Below are 25,237 nucleotides of genomic sequence, written 5' to 3' on the forward strand. Positions count from 1 at the left end.
GCAAGTTTTTTTTTTCACGCAAGCTTTGTTTTCAGCACTACTGACATTCTAGAGTAAAAATAAATTTTACTTCCTAATACATACAAATGATCGTTTCTCCTGAAACATGCGTTCCTTTTTGGAGTGGTTTGTTGAATGTTATAAGGCAATGTGGGAGAGAGAGAGGGAGTAAGAGTGAGCCTGTGCGCAGGTGTGTGAGCAGGCATGAGGGGGAGGGGCAGAAGGAGAGGCAGAGATAGAGACTCTTAAGCAGGCTCCACGCTCAGCACAGAGCCCGACACAGGGCTCAATCTCACAACCCTGAGATCATGACCTGACCTGAGCTGAAATCAAGAGTCGGAGGCTTAACTGACTGAGCCACCCTGGGGCCCCGGTAGCATTTTTTTCATGTTCCACCATACCGTTCAAATTAACCAACAAAATATCTGTTGGGTGTTTTTATGCTGGCTTTATGAAAGGTACAAACGAAATAAGTGACCTGATTCCTGCCTGCAAGGAACATGTAATTTAATTCTGTTGATAAGCTACATATGAACAAAACTAAGTTCTAAACTGAAGTAATCATAAGAAAATAAGGTATGTACTAAAATTGTAATCAAATAGTACAAACAAGAAGTGTAGTAGGAGTTCAGAGACAGAAGACAATAACAGGTGCCCTTATAAATGCCTGCTGAAAGGAACTAATTAAATTCATTCAGTAAATATTTAATGAGAAACTATTATATACTAATCGACAAATTGGGAATTCAAAGATGATTAAATCAAGGGCCTTGCCAGTAACCAAGAGGTTTTAAGCCAGGGAACCTTGGTATTCACTCTAGATGGATTAGGTCTTCATGGCATGATTGACTGCCTCCCAAACGATCAATGAATTGGCAAGGGTCAATAGTTTTACTGAAAGCACCTAAAGAAAAAGAACCAAGTATTGGATTGCTCTTCGAGAGTTCTCTAACTATAGTTACCAATAATCTGTTTTATCATGGAAATTATCAACTCTAAAAATATGAAAATGAAATAAAATAATTTCCCTGAGGAATTTGATTAAATGGGTCATGACGTATAGAAACATATTCATGCCTACTCTAGACAAACTGTATTCTAAGAAAGTTGACTTATCACATTAAAAGAGATTTCTTCTGTTCATTAAAATTGGTTACTTCTTAGTATCACTAAATGCTTTCCATATTACACATAGGTTATAAAAATGCATTTTGGGGGTGCATTGTTGAATTTGCATGAATTATTTCTAAAATGGAAAAGTTTTGCTCAAATTCTAGTTTTTATGGGTTTTATACATGTAACCTGCTATTGATTACCAACAAATAGGAAAATAATCACCCTCTCAGATAAGATTCAAACAATTAAAAATAAAAGGTAATTTAGGTAAACACCCTAAAACATCAACAATCTTTAAAAACATAAAATACCATGCAAGTGGATATTTTTGGGGAGATGATTTTTTTCTGGTTCCATTTTATCATTATTTTAGAAAGGAAGAATAATCAGGTTATGGGAAACATGAAAATATTTTTATTTTAAATTAATACCTTGAAAATCAAGAAGTGTGACAAAAGACATAGGAACTAATTGAATTATGTTGAAGATATATGCCTCTAAATTTCATTGAGCTGCAGCTATTTATTTGTAAGATTATTTCATAATCACAACTTGAAAATTAATTTTTGGAGATAAGACTACCTACTCTCGGGGAGCCTGGGTAGCTCAGTTGTTAAGCGTCTGCCTTTGGCTCAGGGCATGATCCCCGTGTTCTGGGATCGAGCCCCACGTCGGGCTCCTCCGTTGGGAGGCTGCTTCTTCCTCTCCCACTCCCCCTGCTTGTGTTCCCTCTCTCGCTGGCTGTTTCTGTCAAGTAAATTTAAAAAAAAATCTTTAAAAAAAAAAGACTACCTACTCTCACTGTAAACATTATTTATTATTTTATTATTGTGTAATATTTATTTCTTGAGATAAGTTAGACCTTTTCCCTACCAAGTCTAACAGGATACCAGTGTACTTAATTTTTTGTTTTTTTTCCAAATGCCTTCTTCTAGATCAAGATGTCTTTTGACCAAAATTGAAATTAAAGGAAATTATCAGTGTGTTGACTTTCAAGCAATATGGGCTGATATAATTTGGCTACATTTAAAAATGACTTCAGAAACATTTATTCTTCTTCCATGAGAATGTATCTGTGTAAGGTCTATGAAAATGGATGATGATTTAAAGCATAGATATTTTAAACTACATTTATTATTATAAAAGAGTATAACTCGGGGACAGCCAGACGGAAGAGGTACATAGGGCAAGGTATGGGGAAAGGACACAGAGCTTCCATGCTCTCTCACAGTACACCACTCTCTCCAAATTGCTAAACGTAGAATATTTTTATATAACTTTTGCTCAAAATAAAACCTATTCCAGAAAGAAAATTACCTGTCATTACCTGACACATCCGTCTACCTTAGCAAAAAACCCTTCTTAAGTGCAATATTGGATATGTATTCTCTCTCTCTCTCCTGTTTTAGACTATAGGGAGTTAATGCAAAAGAGAATTGAGTTGGTGGAAATAGGAATTTTTATAGCATTAAGAAACTAATGGATATATCCATTCATTTGTAACCAACTGTGTGTGAAGTAATATGCTAATGATAGTTACAAGATAAATGAGTACATGTATAGATGGATGATTAAATGAAAATTCTTTTTTTCATGTTGAAGCGATACTCTAGGAAGTATATACACTGCATAAAGGCAGAAAGGACAGTTAGAAGTTGGGAGATTAGATTAAACTGATCTTTTCATCTCGATTCCCATTTTTAATTTCCCTGGTTAAATAATGAGTGAGACAATAAATTATCTAAGAGCAGCGAAGTGAGCATATAAAAAGATGTTAGGTGATTCTGTGATAAAAGAAGTTCAGAAAAGATAATAAAGAATCTCAGAAGAGATCTGAGACAACTCAAAAGTATATATGCAGTAGCAGAAATCCATCAAATGGATGAAACAATGAGATAATTCATTTTCTTGTACAAAGTGACCTAAATGAAGGTAAGTTGGCTGAAATTACCACGTAAACAAAAATTAAATGCATGTTTGAAATGATAATGAAAATAGGAAGAAAGCCAGAATGGGTATAGTCAAAATAAATGTGCCATGATTTAGCAAGTTATTTTTACAACTTTAATTAACAGGTCAATTCAAATGGGTAGAGTTTTAGCACAATTAAAACTTGAGAAGGTACCGTATCTTCCAAAAGAATCCAGTCAAATGAGTCAAAAGAATTTGAGAGGTAGAATTCTACAATGTGTAGCCAGCCTCATTAGTCCCCTAAAATGGCAGATAGACATATATCTCCTCCAGGATTTGTAGTGAGCCAAGTCATTTACTAACATCTTTTGGGTCAGTTCATGAGGTAGTTTTGAAATTATTTATAAAAATATAGCAAAGGAACATGCAGTTGATATATGCCATAAATACATAAGAACTTGAGGAACAACAAAAAATGTAACTGATAACTATGAAATGAGCATATATATATAACAAAAGAAAATGTAATTCGTTAGCAATACTCTACTATGGGTTGAGAACACATCAAAGGAGTGTAATTAAGAATAGATGTTTAAAGAAGTAGGAAGATCGGTAGGAGAAGAAAGGGAAGAAGAAAGGGGGGGTAAACAGAAGGGGGAATGAACCATGAGAGACTCTGGACTCTGGGAAACAAACTGAGGGCTTCAGAGGGGAGGGGGGTGGGGGAATGGGATAGGCTGGTGATGGGTAGTAAGGAGGGCACATATTGCATGGTGCACTGGGTGTTATACGCAACTAATGAATCATCGAACTTTACATCAGAAACCAGGGATGTACTGTATGGTGACTAACATAATATAAAAAAAATATTATTACAAAAAAGAATAGATGTTTAAAGTAACCATTACGACATATCAACGCATTCTGGCGAACAGAATGGACAGTTGGTTTGCCAGACTATTGAACACATCTAATGAAGTAGTGCAGGGGCACCTGGGTGGTGCAGGCCGTTGAGCCTCTGACTCTTGGTTTTGGCTCAGGTTGTGATCTCAGGGGTGTGAGACTGAGCCCTGGATTGGGCTGTGCACTGGGCATGAAACCTGCTTAAGATTTTCTCTCTCCCTCTGCCCCTCCCTCCACTCACGCTCATGCTCGCTCACACGTGCTCTCTCTCTCAAATAAATAAATCTTTAAAAAAATTAAAAAGATAAAGAAGTAGTGCATTGGCAACTTGCCCTGAGAGCAATGTTCAGTACTATAAACAACCTAATGCACACAAATCAAAAGGTGTGCCCTGGTTGTTACTTAAAAAAATAACTACATCACGCTCTAAGGAAAATCCTAAGCATTGTCACCTATCAGATTACATTCAACCTCCTAATTCTTAATGTCAGGGAATTCTCCTAGTGAACATCTAATTTCTAATCATATCTTATTCCTTCCTTACTAGGTTCATGAAAATTGCATCTTTGTCTCTTATTTAGTCTTTTTCTTTTCATTTCTACCTCTAGTCCCAGAAATGTGTTTTTTAGTTCCATATTGTATAAAACTCAAAGTAATCAAACAATAAATTCTACTATATCTCTCACTTAGACATTGCATATTTAAATAATTTGCATTTCGACCTCCCTTGGAAAGGCAGCAGAGGTACAACACTGATACCACCTCCTCTAGGAAGGCTTCCCTGATCGACTCCCTACTAGGGGCTGGATTAGGAGAGCCTGAGCTCACTCCTGCTGCAGCCTTTGCAATATATTTTAATTGCCTGCTTCTTTGTCTGTTTCTACCAATACAATTTGTTCTCTTTGAGGAGAAGGCTTGTGTCTTACTGATTCCTACATCTGCAGCTCCTAGCACAGTACCAAACAGGGTACTACTTCATCGAGTGAATAAAAGAATACGGGGTACATTTTCAGTTCAAGAAAAAAAAAGAGCGAGCTAACCAATAAAAACTATTCTACAACTACTGAAGGTAAGTGGCTATTAGTAATGATTCTCTAACTTTTAATCCTTCAAACTATGTCATTCAACATCTAGGGATGCGATCATGTATAACAAAACTTTTTATCCTACTTTGTGTTTAGAAATTTCATGAATTACATACCTTTAAATGATAGTATTAATCAGCATTACTAAATAGGTGTCATGAGCTCTGTTAGTAAATATATATATACGTATTTATGTATATTTATTTATATATTTGTATTATTTTTAATTTAGGGGGTTTTGGACTCTCATGTGCAGTTAGCTACAGTAACTTATTAGTTTTGATTGATAAATAAAGAGCAAAAACGTCCACGTGCATTTTTCCACATAATTTTGTTAAAAATTATACTCACCTTTTCACCTATTATGAATTGGATCAATAGATTTTCTTTCAGTGTACTGTCTTCAGATAGATAAAAATTCTTAGTCACATTTTATAATGAGAAAACCTGAAGGTAAGGAATGTTAATTCACTGGCTCAGGGTTATGCAGCTAATAAGTGTTGAAAAGGTGTGGGGCAGATAGGCCCTAAGGCTTCCCTCCCTCTTAGGGAGAATTGGGGGCAGTAATTATAGTAGAAATATTTCAAGGGTTAATAAAATAAAAAGCCATTTGCATTTTATCATAGTATGCGTTATGAACATTCAGGAATCACACTGATCTTATTCTGTGTTTCTTAGATCGCTATATTTAAATGAGTTTACTTTTCCAGAGCAGATGGTTATTAATTTATTCAACAAGCATTTATATGGATGCCATTCAAGTCCATGTGTTAGTATTTGAATATAGAATGATGAGCATGATCCTTGTAAAGTTAAGAAAGAAGAAAGGACAACAAGAAGAAACAGGAGAAGAAAAAAAAGGGGGGGAAATGGCCATAGCTAGATTTTGTTTGATAAATGGTAAAGTGAGTTAGGAGGAATGTGTATGACAGGGGCCAGACAACCAGTTTAGAATCAGAGTGATCTTTATATCATTCACATGATAGGCATACATCTCCTGGGTGGGGCAATAAGCTTGCTTTACTCCTAACACCTCTCCCTACCCTGATGCAATCAACTTTTCCTATTACCGGCTACCTCTCACAAATATGACCTAAGAGAAAATAGAAAAAAAAAATTAAAGCCTTTAATCCTCTCAAGAAGAGAAACAGAAGCTTTTATACTAGAAACAACTACTGCTATTCTAATGATTTAAATTAATTTCTAACGACTGAGGCTAGAAGTTTTACCTGAAGAAGAAAATAATTGACAGAGAAATTGCTAAAATATTTTGGATATGCTTTACTAGATTGACGTATGTAATGTATTACAGGGGAAAAAAAGCCAAGAGACAGAAGCTTTCAGGAACCTAGACTATGTCATATTATATTACTATAAAAGGCAAATGGAATTTTTAACAGTAGATGATCATTAAAAAATTTCCTGATAATCCAGCATTTGTTGATCTTAGTCTATTAAATGTCTTATAATAACATTGATTTAGTAATGTTTATGTATTTGCTTATATTTCTAGAACAGATCATTTTGCTCTCTTTTTACCAACTCTGACCCTCAAGTCCCTTTTTCTCCCTAAAACTTTCCCAGATGAAAAATGATCCGGCCTTCCTCTGATCTTTTAGGACACGTTTATTCTTATCACACATTTGGTCACTTGTGCATCCGCCTCATATTTCTTCTCTCCCATATTAGATCATAAACTCTGTCTGGGTCGTAGCTTTTTCTCCTCCACATAACAGGTGCTCAAATAAGACTTGTTGGTTCATTTATTCTTTCAACAAATACTTATTGAGGACCTGCTATATGCCAGGCATGAAGAAACACAATGTGTTGAATATATTCTGACATTCTAAAAAAACTATTAAAGCCTAATTTCTAGTTTGATATTACAGAAAATGCCCCAATATTTCTAGTCAGCACTTACTAAAATTCCTCTTTCCCTAGAAACCCATTTTCCATCTCTATTCTATTTATAAGTTTATTCAAAAGTACTTTGGTTATTTTTCTTTGGCCTATAACATTTTTAAAATTTGTTTTTGAACTAGGTTTCTTAATAAGTAATTCTAACTATTCATTTTGCTATTAGATGGGTAAGTTCAGCTTTGCTTTCTAATATGAGGAAGGAGAGGCCAAAATAAGAATAATCAAACAATTTTCTAATTATAAGGAATATAGTCAGGACTGGAGCAAGTATAATTTATATTTGGAATTTTATGCAAAGATCACACAGCTTCAAATCAAACTAATTTATTCTAATGCCCTAAAATGTTTTTTTGCCTATTTTAACTGAAGGACACGATCAATTTATAATTATTGAACTAATAGATTCTCATTGTAAAAATATTGAGAATTATAGAAAATTCTAAATAAGTGGGTTAAAGAAACATCCAGTTAGCTGATCATAAGATGATACATTGACCAATATTATCATGGGGTAAAATGATACTATAGAGATTTCACTTATCAACAGTAAATAGCATCTAATGTGTTGGCAAAAGAGATTTTAATAAAATGATGAAAAATCATAATAATTATGTTCTTCCAAATGTGTTTTTATAATTCTATTAAAAGAATGCTCCTGTTACTGAAAGCTAACTTTGACTATCCATATGGAATTTTAATAAACTTTGAATCTAAATAAAAGAGTAATAACAAGTCTACTATAAAAGTAGAAGCAATATGCAGATTCCAGTTATGAGTTTGGAACCTAAGTTGTAGAATTAACAGTTCAGAAGTAGATTTAGTAAAAAAAACCAACCAAACAAACAAACAAACAAACCCCCAAAAAACAACTTAGAGAGTTTAACAAATCTATGTGAAGCACAACATTTCTCTTTAAGAATTTGTATTTTACCCTCCTGGCTGTCTTTCAATCTCTATTATGTTCACACTGCACGCTCTGGGTATTGAATAAAAATATACACAGCCCATGCAATGAGCACATCCTAGAGCCAAATCCACTTGTGATATAAAGCTCAAAAGGCAGTAGCGTTTGGTCAAATTTTAAATGTGAAATAAATTCGAAATGATTCATTTTCAAATTTGAAAACTTGGTCAAAAGACTATTGAATCTTAGAGACTGTGTCTAAGTCATCTCCACTCTGTAGCCATACCTTCTCCCCACTTCCAAACCATACCAGACAGACGAATATCCCAAACGAATTCCAAAGGTATTTGGGGACAACCTGGGAGATCTCTTATGAGAATTTATAAACTCTAATAAGAAATGTCTTTGTTTATTGCATCCAAATTAAATTCTTTGCTCTGGAGACTAAACCAGAGGTGGTACCATGGAAAAAAAAATACTGGATACCAGATTAAGAAAATATGAATTGTGACTTATAATTATGTGACTTTGGACAAATGTGAATTGTGACTTATAATTATGTGACTTTGGACAAGTCAGTTAAATTCTCTGTATCGAAATTTCAATGCCTATAATAGAGGGATAATAATAACAAATTTGCATATTTATTAGTAAAAGATTAGGGGAGTTTAGGCATGCAAAAGCGCTTGTAAACACTTATCACCATTTTCTCCTTTTCATAGGTCTTGTTTTCTAAGTCTTTGATCATCTTTTTATCTGTTCTCTGAAATCTTTTCCAGAGTTCCTACATCATTATCCAATTCCACCACCCTGAACTAGACCCAAGACTTAACTGGTTAGCTGGCTGAGGTCTGTTTTTATTACTTATCATTCATATTTCAATAAACATGCAAACTGGTTGCTTGGGATACAGCTGTGAACAAGATAGACAAGGTCCTGGCTACCATGGAGTTTAGAATATGGGGGCAGGGAAAAAGTTAATAAGGAAGTGAACAAATAAGATAACTGCATATAGTAATATTTCTGTAAAAAATAAAACAGACCAGCATGAGAGGTTGGGGTGAGTATTTGGATGGGGTGGTCAGGGTTAAACTGTTTCAGGCAGTGACATATAACCTCAGACTTGTAGGAGGAGGATTAGTCATTTGAGGTCCTGGGAGAATGGTGTTCAGAGAATGTCAAGTGCAAATGGCTTAAGGTGGGTGTGAGCCACTGTGGCTGGGGAATAGGGAAAGCCTGGGACCCAATCATTAAGGTGCTGTAAATCATGGGAAGGAGTTGAGATAAGGACTCACTGAATGGTTTTAAGCATGGAATGATGTGTCACAATGAACTAAAAAACCAACCTTCATGGTGTACTCAGTGATTTCTCAATCCTTTCAATACATTCAAATGAGTACTACCTGGGGTCTCTTCCACCTTGTCAACAATCTGCAAATTGGACTTTAGGATTTTCCTTTCATCCCTGTTTAGTGAGTATTCCTTAGTTGTTTATATGGTACTTTGCAATAGAGTAATGACTGACATTAAATATAGTGAACTTAGAGATCCATGTCATCCGTTTTGTCCTCAGTCTCTAGATCTGCCGTAATAGACTGACAGGTCAGGCCTGTGCTATCTCCATTTCATAGGAAGCCATGCAAAATTACGGAGCCACTCTGTATGTGTATAAAACCGAATTTCCTACTTCTCACCGGTCCTTCAACGAGGAACTGACTGAAAGGTAATACTGCATGGATATTCTTTAAAACAGAGAGAGGAAGGACTAAAGACTACTTTTGCTTTTCTCAGGTCCCTACAGCGACAGCAAAAAGCCTTGCTGAAGCCCTCCCCCTTCTTTCTCCCCACTAAACCCCTTCCCTCACCTACAAAAAACAAAGCGTTCTTTCAGAGAACAATGTAATTAACAGTAGGATAAATACTGACTGCGTTTCTCTGTACTAGCAGAAATACTGCTGTATCAGATTGTGTCAGGAATTATCAAAATAAACTAATCTTAGAGGAAAAACCCACAAGAATAAAAACTACTGTTTGAATTGTTGGCCAGTAGACAAAGATGACAAAATGTGTTCCCAGTTGTTAATATTTTCTTGCATAGCATTTAAACGATATTGAAAAAACCTGAATTTGATAAAATCTCCTATGTGCTTGAAAGTGTATTAGGCGCTATGGATTACTAAAGAGAGACAACGGGATCTAAAGGGAGTCACACAGGCTAAGCCCATGTCACCAAACTGAGACTTTAATACCTAACCCCATTGCAGTTTCAAGCCTCTTTCAGGAATGTAAGCTTTAACCAGTCAGTCTGGAATTACCTGGACAGCACTAGCGAGGTAATCTGCCATAGACCCTTTCCATCCCCAAAGAAAGGTGACCTTGCCTGAAACAATCCACTCTTTGTTAGAAACTTCCTTTCCTGCCCACTTCCGCCTATAAAAGCCTTTCATTTTGTACAGCTCCTCTGAGTTCTATTTGCTAGACGGGATGCTGTCTGATTCATGAATTGTTGAATAAAACCTATTAGATCTTCAAATTTACTGTTTTGTTTTTAACAGTTCCTTAATGATTTGAAGATGAACCGCAGTTACGCTGAAAACATGAACAACATACATAAATTCTTTTTTGTTTTCTAGAATTCTTTTTTTAACAAGTATAAGAATCCTTAGAAATTTCGGTTGTAGAAAAGAGGCAAGCTCATCTTGTGTGGTGCATAATATTCCCAAAACTGATTTTCTCTTTTTCTGTTTTCTATCTCATCCCTAATAATCCATCATCCCTCCCAGATTTCCTATCTTTTTAATAACTCCTCTACGTTTGTTTTGGTAACTATATCTAGTGCTTGATTATAGGTCTTTCAGAAATGGTCCATATTCTGATCCTCTTCATAAAAATGTTTTCTTTGCTGTTAAATCTTATTTATTGCCCTGAATTTGCGTAAATCACCATAACCCTTTCCATTTTTACAATCCTGTCTTTTTTATTCTTATACTCCACTCAGTGTATGTATGTGCTTTCAACTGTGTTACTCTTGGTTGTCTGATTTTAGTTAGTTCATCAAGATTCCCCTAGAACTCTCTCTTTTGTTCTCCCTTTGACTCTGTGTGCCCTTTACGCTCAGTTTCCAACTGAGGCAGCTTGTTTCCCTACCTGAACCTTAATGTATCTATTTTCTTTCCTATTTTCCATTCCTCTCCCTACCAGATACTTATATTTCTTTTCCTCTATTTCTTCCGGAGCTTCCTTGTACTTCCTTCCTTCTCTTTTGTAACCCTCAAGTGGCTTTTCAGCATTCAATAGAACAGGGACTACTGTCACCAAAACAACAGAGGAAGCACTGCCTTTTCTTACACTTTCTTTGTGGGCTGTTTTCATGTGCCTGTGACTTCCAGGTACCCACAGTCCCTTCCTGAAAACTGCTGTATTGTGGTTCTCTCTTCCGGAAATGCTTTCCACAGAGAATCCACTTTCGGGATTATTTGAGCCACCATTTTCTACTGGCCTATCTCCTCGTTGTATGTCTAGCCCATACCCAGAGGCTTTCAGCCACTTAACATCACAACTATGGACTAAGTGCAGTTAAGAAATTCAGCATTGAGAACTAAGACCTTATTTAGTGTGCTCTCACTTTTCATTTATTTCCACCGTATGTTGCCACCAATTTTTAATACTTTCAATTTTGAGAAAGTAATTACCTCAAAGCTTCTAGCAGTACTTATTGTATTAGCAGAAGCATGTAACTCTTACTAACAGAGGCTCAAGTACCAAAACCTTTAGAGCCCATAAAAAGGGGATATGCCAAGTTAAAAAACCATTAAATAGGGGTGACATATCTAATTTGCAAGAATAAGATGCTAATCGGATTAAAGTGAGAGGGGAAAAAATTATAGGGGAACATGTAGTAGTTCTAGTAATCCCCCTAACGTGAATCTAGGAGGCTCATGAGGTTCTTTACCACGCACTTAAAATATGACTCACTTGGGAAAGGTTCGGTTATACACAACTTCTTAGAAATGTATCTATTGCCAAAAACAAGGCAAACTCACACTTCTCTGCACTAGTGATATTTGAACAATCCGCTATTCACTTAGGCACACAAGCTCCCAAACTGATCACTAACTCTAAGTGGAGTTTGAAATATATAGCAAAGGGAATAAACCTCCAAAAACATTGGCCCAAAAACTTAAATCTAAAATCTGCTTTCTTTATACCTTATAGAGCAATTATTTCTCTGTTGGTGCTTTGAGGGATTGTTTTTTTCTGCAAGACTAAAAACTACTAGGAACTTTTTTTGTTTTGTTTCACAGCAAATTGCCTGAAATTAAGCCAGCTCGAGAACATGTAATTAGTAACTGTCAGCCCAAGTAAGTAGTTCTGTATTCTAATTAACTCGTACTTTCATAATTTCTTAGCAAAGTTCTTTCACACTTGAGAGCATTCTCCTGTTAAACTTGATTAATTTTGGTTTTGCAGAGAGGACAGAAACTCAAAGCTCAAAATCTCTCTCCCACCTTGTACTATCTAGGTTAAATCATCCAACTTATCTGTGGTTCATACTTTCCTTTTTAAAAACTCAAGATGTTAACGAATAGTATAGGAAGGCTAACAAAGCATTACCGCAGTGAGAAGTGTGCATAAAAACACCAGCTTGTACATTAAAGACAAAACAGAGACTACCAAGTGATCAATATTGCTCCATCCATTTCTACGACATAAATCGGTAACCTAGCTTCTTCTTTTTTTTTAAAGATTTTTTAAAAAATTTATTTATGTGACAGAGAGACAGCCAGCGAGAGAGGGAACACAGCAGGGGAGTGGGAGAGGAAGAAGCAGGCTCCCAGCCGAGGAGCCCGATGTGGGACTTTATCCCGGTACGCCAGGATCACGCCCTGAGCCGAAGGCAGACGCCTAACGACTGCGCTACCCAGGCGCCCCCCGGTAACCTATCTCCTAGGACTCATGTGAACACTGAAACATGTTTGAGGTGCTATGTAAACTGCAAAACCTCGTTCATCCAGAAACCTCACTTATAGAACAAAATTATGGACCAGAAAGGAAGCAAAAGTAATGTTATCACGAACTTCATATCCACCTCATTAATCATAACATTGTTTCTCCTTTTTTTTTTAAATCATGTCTTCTAGTTTCTATTTTCTTACAAAATGGGTTCTGTTTTGCAAAATCCGTTGTTGAATTTTTTTTCTGATTTACTCGTCTATTGATGAGTAATATGCAAAAGTTGGGAGTCAATGATTAAATCATTGTTGTGTGCTAAATTTGTTAACAAAAAAACGAAACGTGTGTGTCAGTAGTGAACTGAAAATTCATGAGCAATCCGAGAAATCTTTCTAGGAAAAGGTAATTTGCAATTATACTTCAATTAAAAAAAACAGAAAATAATATTAACAGAAAGCATTTAAGATCTATATGAACATGACTATAAAAATCTATTGATAATCTAAAAGGAGATATACATGTATACATGTTTGTATGTAGATGTACATATATACACACACATATATATTTGTTATTGCTATATTTGTTATATTTGTATTCCCAGAAAGGGGAAGCCTCTTACACTGTTGGTGTGAATGCAAACTGGTGCAGCCACTCTGGAAAACAGTATGAAGTTTCCTCAGAAAGTTAAAAATAGAACTACCCTATGACCCAGCAATTGTACTCCTAGGTATTTACCTAAAGAATACAAAAAACAGTGACTCAAAGGGGCACCTGCACCCCAATGTTTATAAGAGCAATGTCCATGATAGCCAAACTATCTGTCCATCGACAGATGAATGGATAAAGAAGTGAGATATATATATTATTACTCAGCCAGCCATCAAAAAGAATGAAATCCTGTCATTTGCAACGACATGGATGGAACTAGAGGGTATTATTCTAAGTGAAATAAGTTAGTCAGAGAAACACAAATACCATATGATTTCACTCAGATGTGGAATTTAAGAAACAAAACAGATGAACATAGGGGAAGGGAAGGAAAAATAAAATAAGATAAAAACAGAGAGGAAGCAAACCACCGGAGATTCTTAACTGTAGAGAACAAACCGAGGGCTGCTGGAGGGGAGGTGGGTGCGGGGATAGGGTAACTGGGTGATGGGTATTAAGGAAGGCACTTGATGTAATAAGCACTGGGTATATGCAACTGATGAATCACTAAATTCTATCCCTGAAACTAATGATATACTATATGTTAACTAAATTGAATTTAAATAATAATAAAAAATAAAAATAAAAAAGCCCTCCCCAACTTCCTCCTACAACCTAAAAAAAGCTAACCTTTCTTTTGTCTCTTTGGACTTGCCTATGGTTTGCTATAGTTTGCCTGTCCTGAATTGCAATTTCTCTGCTATTCCCAAATAGACTCATTTTGCTGGTAAAATAACTGGCTCTTTTATTTTTAAGATTGACACATCTGCTATATTCATTAAGATGGTTGGAATTGTTTTTTTTCTAATTTCATAAAACTAATATGGTCAAATACCCTACATTACAACACCATCCACTTTTCTAAAGAAACTCAAAAGCTAAAAAATGTTATCCTTCTGATATAGTAATCCTATACACAACACAAAAATCAATTAAAAACATAAGTAAATCCATAGAACATAAACAAAACCATACATAAAAAATATGTCCCACTTATTATTCTGAATGGCATCTACCCATGTTATGCATAAAATGCTAACTTGTATATTCCCACAAGAGTTTCAAAATAAGACATTTGCTCAGGGTTTTAAAAAGTTTTGATATAAATATCACATAGTATTAACGAAAAAACTTAGTCATAACAGCAACTAGCTCCCTCTTCTCTGATTTAATTGCATCTTTTTTCATGTAAGGTACAGTAATGAGAACTAAACTATGAAAATGCAGACTTGATATTTGCAAGGATGTATAGAAATTAACACAGTTTATTTTATCACTGCCTGAATGAGGACCACATCCTAATGGAATGGCATAATATCCTTTTTCAATGATCTTTTCTCATTATCATCTGCTGGGAAATATAGTCATACTTCCCTGCTCTCAGGGACAATTTGAACTTTATTGAGGAAAAAAGTAAAACGTTGAAAGTAATTATGGAAAGAAAATTAACTTTTCCCTTGTTAATCTTACATGGATGACCACTTGCATCTAGCCTAGTCTGGAATGAAAATGATTCTTTTTTTATTTCAAAAGCTAATCAATTAGGAAAAAACCCTTCAGTATAAGAGCTAGTCAGGAAACCACTCTCAGCATTTCACAGAATTAGTCCTTCACCTTTAAATGAGAATACACTAATCAAGATCTCTGCATCAGAGGGGCTCCAACAGAGTACAAGGGCCCTCATTTCGTGTTCTTAAATACAAGGACTCAGCGAAAGCAGGAAATAGTTTCATGTTAAGAGAAAATATCCGAGTCCGTTTGTAAATTTTATATGTCAATGTAGTCAGGTAGCATCTGCTTAAGTAGAAAATCTACCAATGAACACTTAAATCTTTTGAGTTTAAAGATCAAGAAGAAACAAAAAGCAAAAACAAATCAAAAGATGATATAACTCAAATGGGCAAGGTAGAAGAGTCCTGCTTTTGCAAAGGGTCACCCCTTTGCACCCCAGAGATCTCTATCCCCAGACTGTAAAGCGCTTGAATGCACAGAATATGCTTCTGTCTTCAATGCATTTAACATGGAGACTGGTATCCATTAAGTCTCCAATAGCTGTTTATGTGATGGCACTGAATATCAAATTCAAAATGAGTTTCAGTAATTTTTTAGATGTGTGTAATTTGTTATCAAAACTGCAGCTGTTACACATTTTCTCTCAAGTTTCATTGTGACCTGGCATAGCCTGGAAACGCTGTAAAACTCACCTCCTGCGCAGAATGAGATCAGAGTGTTTGCAGTGTCCTAAAACCAAAATGGGGATGAAATTCTACCTGTGGTCTTGCAAATGATTGGATGTGCTTAACAAAGTCTCTAATGTTCCACTTCCTAATGGCCCATCTGGGTACTTCACTCTAGCTAGGGGTCCATGTCATGTAGGAAACTTCCCTTGACGATTCCTACTCAATAATCATTCCTAATCATAGGACTGTGTTGCACCTTTTCATTCAAAGCAGGTGTAAACTACACATAAGCAAAAAACAAGTAAGCAAAAATGTAGAGAGGAACGACGTCCAATCCTACCTTCCATGGTTCAGGGATGCACGGCCAACAGCCAATGAAGATAATACTATCTCCATTACTAGCTTGCTGAGATGATTTTCATTAAGAATAGATTATATGTGGAAAATTCCTTGCACATATTAGGTATTACATAAATATTTGTTGAATAAAGAAATGAATGATAAATTTATATTTTAATTATAATTATATTTACTTTATAATTACTATTATTTTACTCTTATGGTATACCACCATCAATTTACACTTCAGTTTTGAGAGTCATAGAGTTCTGTAAGACAATCTTTCCCCTGGCTTGAGCTTAACCTGCAAGACACTTCAAATTCAAGGACAGGAAGATTGTAAAATATGCTGATCATATACAGATCTTCTTACATCTACTTATAACTGTACAAGTAGCATTATACAAAGTTCAATACAAAACTAAAATACTCTCAGTCATTATCATTACTTTCATCTGTTGCATGTACATTTATCATTGCAATATTATACTCTGTGAACAACATATGGCTTAAACGTTGTGTTGTGTAGAAGAAGAGATGACATGAGAAAAGTATCTTGCATTTCAAAATCTTTAAGTTTGAAAACATTGCTGTTTTGTTCTCCCTTGCAGAGTTTCAATGTAACAGGTTCACTGTTCTGAGGGAGTCCTCAATGCATTGATTACAACCAGCTGGTCAATCTTCTATCCCAACGCAATCAATCATGGTGACAGTTGCCACTATGGCCTCCTCCCTGTATTTTCCAAGCATGGAGGAGGACAAGTGAGCACCTGCCTCCTAGATTTTAGATTGAAAATATCACTTGAACAAACCAGGATTCTTTACCCTGTGGCAGAATACAAATTTCTGAAAAAGGCTGGGAGCCCCCTAGTGAAGAAGTCCATATTCGTGGTTTTCCTTTCAAACTCAAATTCCTCAAAGAATTTGTAAATGAACCTTACCATTTACAATCTAATCATCAGTAAATGGCATTTAAGATGTTTATTTCACATTGTTCTATCCCATTAACAGAAATCAGTAAAAATTGATCAAAATATTTATATAACTACTTTTGTAACAAGAGAAGCCATTTATTGTTCTTTTCATAAAAAATAATGCACAAAATAAATATCCACTTATGGAGCTGCTCAAGTAAAAGCAAAACCAGAAATATTAAAGATTGGTAAGGCTAGTCATTCTTCACTTAGAATATTATATATTAATATTATATTAATCAAACAGTTGACATATTACGTAATGTAATAAGATAGTTTACATAATGCTCAAAAACATATTACAAATGATCACTTTTAAAGTAGGAGGATTCCATTTACAACATATTCAATCTGTATGTTTACTAACCCAAAGGCCCTAAGAATATAACATCTCATGCCTCCTCATTTCAAAAACAGATAGCAACACATGCTGTCAAATCCCTATTTTAAAGTATTAAAACTGACAGTCTTTGTCCTTATATTATGGATTTCTATACTGTGTTGAACTCTCAGGCTACTCTGTTGCCCCCTGTCAACTTGTGCTCGCTCAATAAATGGTTTGGGGAATGAATGTGTTCACATTAGCTCACCTGAGAAGGCATTCCTTGTTTCTGAAATTCTATAAATAGGTTTGTTTAGGAAAATCAGTGAAACATTCCATTTAATCAGTCATTTCTTTCTACATTAAAAGACAAAGTAATCTATAACTTTGTTACAGAGCTCAATAAGTTGTCCTGAAACACCATAGGTGCAGATCTATCTTCTTACTATTCTTTCTGTTCCAGAAAATTTCCATATCTCATCAGGAAGAAAGGGAATACCCACCATCCCATTGGCCTCACTTCAGCCTCTTTTTTGTTCTTACATACACTGCCCCTTAGCCAGTCCTGCCTTTGTTTAACTGCAAAAAATGGAGCCTGTCTGCTGCCTTTTTAAAAACAAGTTTTCCTTGCTCCAAGTCTGGCTTTTTTGTGTTTCCTAGGGCTGGTTACCCCCTCCAGATATCAATGTGAGCTAGCGTCTTCATTTTCCTTCTCTTGTCTTATACCTGGCCCCTTGTGACACCTTGTAAGGTGTCTCCGATCTTAGAAGTTTTGGAATAAGGCCTAGAATTTGGATCGTGCTCTTATTTTGCCAGAACAGTGATTAAACACGTGTGCGCATTTACAGGCGTGTGCGTGTGTGTGCGTGCACACACACACACGCACATAGCAAAAAAGGAGGTTGAGATTTGAACTGTGTTTGCTTCTACACCCTGAAATAATTGAACCCATCTTCCAAAGAAATAATCTACTTTCACATTTGGCCTTATTTTAAACATACACTTAAGAGCTATCTGCAAGTTAATATTTCAGCACATTGTTGATTGATTCCATATTATTTCATATGATTTTCACATTTTCTTGTCCTATCCCCCCCTTTTAGTCAGAAGTTTTCAAGATTTAAGTGCTTTATCAATTGAAGGGGTTAGAAGAGTCTAATATGACTGACAGAATAAAATAGATTGATTTCAAATTCACATGCAGTATATTTGAAAAGACAGATTCTCAATGATTTACTTGCAACTCTACTTTGAGCTCTGCAAAGTTAGTTTTCAGCTGTTCGTATCTCTAATGTAATGCTTTATATAGTTGCCTCAGTATATCTACATATTTAAATGTACAGCAGTATGTAATTCTGAAAAAAAAATACACTCTGTAAATTTGAAAATTTCAATGGGATTATGTGGAAAACTAGTAGAAATTTCTTAGCACTTGGAATTCACTTTTTTTTTTTTTGATTAGTGAAAGGTACTAAGAATACTTTTCTGGAAAGGACTTTGTTTCCCTTCTCATGCCTAACCACACGAAAAGTAAGGGCAAACCCCTTGTGGCAACATTGATAATCGCTCTGGGTGTAAAAGTGCACTAAGGAGAAGATAAATACCCTTGGTTTTAAATTTCAATAATTTGGTTTCCTTGCATCTCTCACTTACAAGCGAAAATCTACTGTAGCTCTGATTTTTTCTGTTACTCCTACTTTTCATTCAACACTTCTTTACAAAATCTTGACTTTTCTCCATCTCATCCCCGGCCACTATGACCATGACCATCACTATCAACACTGAAAGCAAACATTAGTCAGGTGGACTTGCAGCTGGATTTAAATATATCTTGGCACTTCTACCAAAAAAAAAATTCTTTCTCTGTTTTATGTTGTGACAAAGGTAAATGAACTAAGTATCAATTTAAACATGACTTATATTCGATCCTGTATTTTGTATCTACTATATTAAGAAGACCAGACTTCTTTATTGATACACATAACTACTTTTAAGCATACCACAATTCTAAAGTACAGAATAAATATTAGACCAGCAAAAGCAATTTTCTCTTGCTTCTCAGATTCCTTACAGATTAGATCTATCTCCAACTTCTCTAGTTAGTGGAGTGAGTGTCCGTGTGCATTATTCAAAGGTGATGTATAATCCATTCTGATGGTTTAGGGCTACTTTCCCCACTCCCTGCAATAGGAAAACCTGCCAAGGGATGTGGGCCTGCAGCCTTGAACCAGCTGGATTTACAGAAGATTTATCTCAGCTTCTTTGAGTTGGTGGAGTTCCTTGTTCAGTTGCTACAACTTCACTCCAGAAAGCATGATCTCTCCTGTTAGGTGATTCACATGGGGGAACAAGAGCAAGCTCCCCGAGATCAGGATGATAGAGAGATAGGAAAACAGGCCTCAGTTGTGAAAAGTGATGAAGGAGACCAGAGCTCAGTAGCCCTGCTTCCCAGCTGAATGGGTTGTAGCCTCGGTTACCTGAAGTATAAATGGCGGTTTTCATGCTCAGAAAACATGCCCTAGCAGCTTCTCCCTGAAGGGTCTCCTATGTTCTGGGCTTGCATCATTATCACAGAGAATGAAAACATGGTTCTAAGCCAATGAGGAAATAAAGGACACTTGCTAGGAAAAGTTTCCAGTCAACTCAACGTAACAAATATTTGCTGGGTGGGGTTGACTTACCTGCAGGCAATGTTCTTTTTTGACAAAGAAGTGAATGATCCTGAACGGACTAAAACTACATCGCTGGAAACACTGGTGATGGAAGTGATTGCCACAGAAGTTAGAGCAGGAAAGGAAATTTAGAGATCATTTACATAGTCCTTAGTGAAGTGCCTTGCCCAGAGTAGTCTCACAATAAATAAAACTGCTGAATGAATCCAGTTTACTCCCTCTTTTTTACAGATGAAGGAGCTAAAGCCAAAGGGAAGAAGTAATTTCCTCAACAACATGAAGTTGGCCAGTGGCAGAGCCAGGGCGAGAGACCAGAATTTCTAAGTCCTTACTGATTATTTTTTCTACCATACCCTTCTTTGTATTCATTCAGTCATTTCCACTGTTGACTGATCAACCGTGAGCTTTAATTATCACCATCCCTAGAACTTTGTCCACGTGACCTCATGCCTGCAAGGCCCTAGAGCAGAACTTAACTACTCTAGTCCACATCCACGTATCTCTTCTCTGAATTCCCACAGTGCTTCCCGCTTGTACCACAAATTTAGAATTTAAATTCAAAGATGTATGGGTTATTCTGCAATGGTTTCATATGTATCTCTTATGTCATTAATAAGTTTGCATGCTCCTCTGGGTAAGGGAAGTTTGCTTATAGTTGTTTTATATGTGTCAGCATGTAACTCCTTGGGTTTATATGGGTGCATGAGAGTAAAAATAAGCATCTAACTTAATATCCCAACTGGGACACTTTTGAGAGTCAAAGAAAGTATTATTGACATTTTTTCAGTAAGTGTAAACTGTGACTCTCCTGAGCAGACTGGAATGTATGGTCACCCTAACAACAGTTGACTGGATCAACATGTGTTCAATTAATTAGAGTCACTGCATTGGTGATTACACAGATGTCCAACCATGGGATATCGCTTACAATTTACCCAATAACATGGACTGGAATTATTTCTAAAGTAGGAACCACAGAAAACTTATGACATGTTGTAGAATTCTATTTACTGAATACTTGATTGTACACGTCATTTGTTTAAAAGTTATTACGAATATTTGCACAAAATATTTGTTGCCTTCGTTTTTAAGCTGTAAAGCTAAAGTTGAATGCAAAACTTGTTTTGGTCTCATTTTAATCATTCCAATATTGAAAATGTGACTGAGAGTGAAAATAAAATGGCATTCTCTCTGATTCTTTCCTGAAGGTGAAATATGAAATCTGATGGCTTTCTAGGTGGGGTAAGAGAGGTGGGGTGCTAGTAGGAGCTATGGACAAAAAGGGCCAAATTGGAAATTTAAAAATAGGTTTACATTTAAATACTCTATTCAAAAAGTAGCAAGACACATATGATTTTTAATTTCTTTTTGCATAAATTATGGAGATAGTAGTAAAGAAAACAAGGAAAATCCGTGGTAAACTCCTATACAACTAATGACTGACTAACATCTTATAGCATTTACCCACCATCATATTATATATTAACTTAATGAAATAAAGCTTCACATTGATTTGTCAAGAAATAATCAAATAAGTTTTTGATACAATTTTCATGAAAATTGTATCTATTTATCTATCTATATATTTTTTTTTTGCTCAGAAGTCTAACAAAGTCCAGACATCCTGGACAAAACAGTCCATAGTTTCAATTTGTTAATATTGCTAAATTAGAGGTTTAATGATAAGAATTTCCTGCAGCAGAATGAATTTTAAGCACTAGAACAATGGCAGTTACACCATCTGCTCCAGATAGAAATCTGCTGTCTTGACAGTAACAAAGGACAAATAGGCAATAGAGATACACCAAGCTGGCAAGAGGGTAAATGCAACAAGGGAAGAAGTATTTCTTAGATAAATTGCTTTTTTTGCTGAATACCACATTCTGTGCTAAATAACCCTTCATTCAGCTATAAGCAGATGTTTATCAAAGAGAATTCATAGTCTTTATCACTAAGACTGTTTTATATTATAAGAGAATCTAAACAGTCATACTTTTCCATCTTCAAAGTTCTAAATGAAATTAAAGTACATAAGCAGAAAAAAGACAAGCAAAAATAATTACATGGGAAAACAAAATAGCATGTTGCCCTTAGGAAAAATGCTGAGAACAGACATTGTGTTGACAGATTCTCACCTACCCACATGGACCTCTAAGACAAGCCCCTAGACTATATTATTTTAAGAAATTAAGTTTTAAAAATCTGTTTAAAAGCTGTCTTCCCACATCTTGTTATCAGTGTAGTATGTGTGTCTATGGCTGGAGAGGGTTAGGGGAATGTTCAGCCGGCATTTATTCTGCATTAGAATAATAAGGGGAAAATACTACAACCCTACAGTATAACACATTTGTTCACAAGGGTAGTAGGTCATCTAAACACTGTCTTGCCGTATTTCTAAGGAAGAAGATATTTATTTTCATTTCAAAAAGAGAACAATGTCTGGAACCTCAAGTCAAGGAAGTTTATCTAAGGCACATGGTCCATCTTCTACTTCCATTTCATATCACCCACATACTCGATGTTCACTTTTCTTTTATCCTTGGTTCAATAGCAAAGAGGGAAACTGCCCAGAGCAGGCCCAGGCCAGGAGGCCCCAGAAGATGGAAAGTTACTAACAATAAGCTAGAGATAACCAGAAGCCCTACTGGGAACAAGAGATAACCAGCCATTTCCGCTTCTGTAAACAGGCTTCCCGCCACAGGCTCCCCGCCCTACTGTTCCCGCCTAAAGCAGCCCCTACTCCCCCAGTTCAAACCCACCTACCGGCAGTCAGCATAGCCCTTGGAGCCTGACTGCCTGCAGCCCCCTATAAAAGCCCTGTAACTTCATTGCCCGGGGTCCAGAATGTGGAGTACGAGCTCATCTGGGTCCGCCGGCGTAAAATAAATCCGAGTTCTACTTCTCTGAGTGTCACTTGATCTCTCTCGCCGGTCTGATTCTTGTTTTTCCACAACGATAGTGTCAGTAAAGAGGACAGGTGAAACAACAATAATTAAAAAATATATACTGTATAAAAAAGTCTTTCTAATGTATCCTTGCCAATCATTAGGAAAAATGTGTCCTTTTTTAAACTGGGTTTTTATTTTAGTCAACGAGGATTTATTTAGTTTAATGTGTATTTTTCACTGATACATTTCATCCCAATTGTCTGAAAACAGTAATATAATGAGCTGCAAGTTGTGTACGTTCTTTTACAGTGTTGGCCTAATATCAGAACATAGCTATGACCTATGAGCCCAATGTCCTTTCTGGCAGAGGGCCCTGAAGACATTTCCTAGGAAGGCAAGTTTACCATCTATAATGTCAACACAAAAAATGTGAGGTTTTCCTCCAAAATAATTGTTTTCAGTAAATAACTTATCATGAATTTATCTCTCACAAACTAATCTTTTCTGGATTTTATTTTATTTTATTTTATTTATGTATTATTTTAAGTAGGCTCCATGTCCAACATGGGTCTTGAACCCACAACCTCGAGATCAAGAGTTGCACGTTCTACTGACTAAGAAAGCCAAGGATCCCCTTTTCTTGATTTTAAGTGAGTTTTCAGTCTATATTTTATTTACCACATGAAACAGTGCTACATTTTGAATGGTTCTAAAACGATGGTATTCAATTTTCTAGAGCTTTCTTTGAGTTCTGGTTATAAGAATTAATGACTAATTTCGCAGGTAACTTACAGAGTTTATCCATCAGTAATTATTTATTGAACTTCTACTTTTCGTAAGGCACTAGGCTAGGTGCTTCTGTAAGTACTAAGATGTATGAGAAAAGAGTCTTTGCTTTCAAAGAATTTACAACTTAGCTAATAAGATAACATTAGTGAATACAAAACATGGGAAACTGGTCATTACTAAACTGTGGTAGAGGGGAGAGATTTGTGAGGACTTGAGTATTCAAAGGTATTATGAAGGAAAAAAGGGACCAGGAATGGATCTTGAATGTAGATCCAAATTACAAGAAATAACGGAAGAGGGATTCTATCAGCTCTAGTTTAAACAGACTGTTATATACAGGGAATGAAGAGGCCGGGAAGGCTAGTTGTCAGGAAGCTAGTAGAAATGTGGAGAAAGAAAATACGCTGGGCCAGTATCTGCAAGATAATTATAATCTCACTTTAATCACGTCAAAGAGAAAAAAAACTTATCTCTCCTCTCCTACAAACACTTAAAGAACAATTTGCCAGGGTATTAAAATGAATTTATCTTGTAATATAATCACCATGGCAATCTTAGGTCATTCCAGTAGTGTCAACCTTATTTTATGGACTAGAAAACTGAGTCCAAGAGGGGTTAATGTAAATTGCTAAGAGTTACTCAGCTAATAATAATGGTGATGGTAATATAATAACAATAACATTTTTTAGTTCTATTAATATGGACATAGTCAGCTTTATTCAGTAGTAGCAGGTACTGAGCTGCTTGATTTGTCTCTCCGCCCCCTCAGTTTTCCTAGGCAGGGCCGTAGGACACAGTAAATATGTACCCCCCAGCATGCAGGAGTAGCCCACAGCATGACTCTCCCAGCTTGTGGAGGGATTTGCTTTTGCACTGCTCGATGCCCAATTGGTCATGGAGAAGCCCAATGGGTCACTTGCCAGTGCTGTAGACAATAGAGCTAGGGCTGGGAGCCCGTGCTCTGTTCAGAAGAACCAGCTTGGAAGAGGGGGTGGATATGAGACTTAAAACATCTCGGGATCCATTCTTCATTCACTCAGTATGGCTACTACACGCATGGGTTAGCTTTAGGGGAAGGAAATGTGAGTTTAGAATCAGGCAGATCTGGGTTCAGAATCCCAACTCTCACTCACGAGCTGTGGAACCTTAGAAACTCACTTAAGCCCTCTTGGCCTGTGTTTTCTTTTATGTTAAACAGGATCAATAATAACTTGTTTATTGACAGCTGACTGTTGTGAGAATTAGAAGAAACAACTTGCAGAGTTCAGTCTAGTCCCTGACATTAGTAGATGTTCAATAAGTAACAACTATTGTTAAAACCAAACATCTCCCACCTCGCCAGTGACAATTCTCTTTCTCTTTCAAATTACTATTTGCGAGGAACGTGGTTACAAATTCGTGGAATTTTTTAAGTTAATAATTCTACATTTTTTCTACCTGTCTTATAATTTCCCCTTACAAAAACCAACTTGCTTTGTATCTAGTTATTTATGTTGGCTTACATGTTGAATACGACTATTTAAAATTGCTTCAACTTTCCTGACAAGAATTTGTAGCTCATTATCCTTGA

At 36.0% G+C, this 25,237-nt stretch overlaps 1 non-coding gene across 1 annotated transcript; it reads right to left on the reverse strand.

Moving 5' to 3' along the window:
• Positions 1–24,467: 24,467 nt before the first annotated feature.
• Positions 24,468–24,595, reverse strand: LOC123797208 (small nucleolar RNA SNORA35). Its single transcript, XR_006780896.1, has one exon. It is a non-coding gene; the product is annotated as a small nucleolar RNA SNORA35 (small nucleolar RNA).
• Positions 24,596–25,237: the final 642 nt, after the last annotated feature.

This window comes from Ursus americanus, chromosome X, assembly GCF_024610735.1.
Source record: "Ursus americanus isolate L20-20 chromosome X, mUrsAme1.1.p, whole genome shotgun sequence".
NCBI lineage: Eukaryota > Metazoa > Chordata > Mammalia > Carnivora > Ursidae > Ursus > Ursus americanus.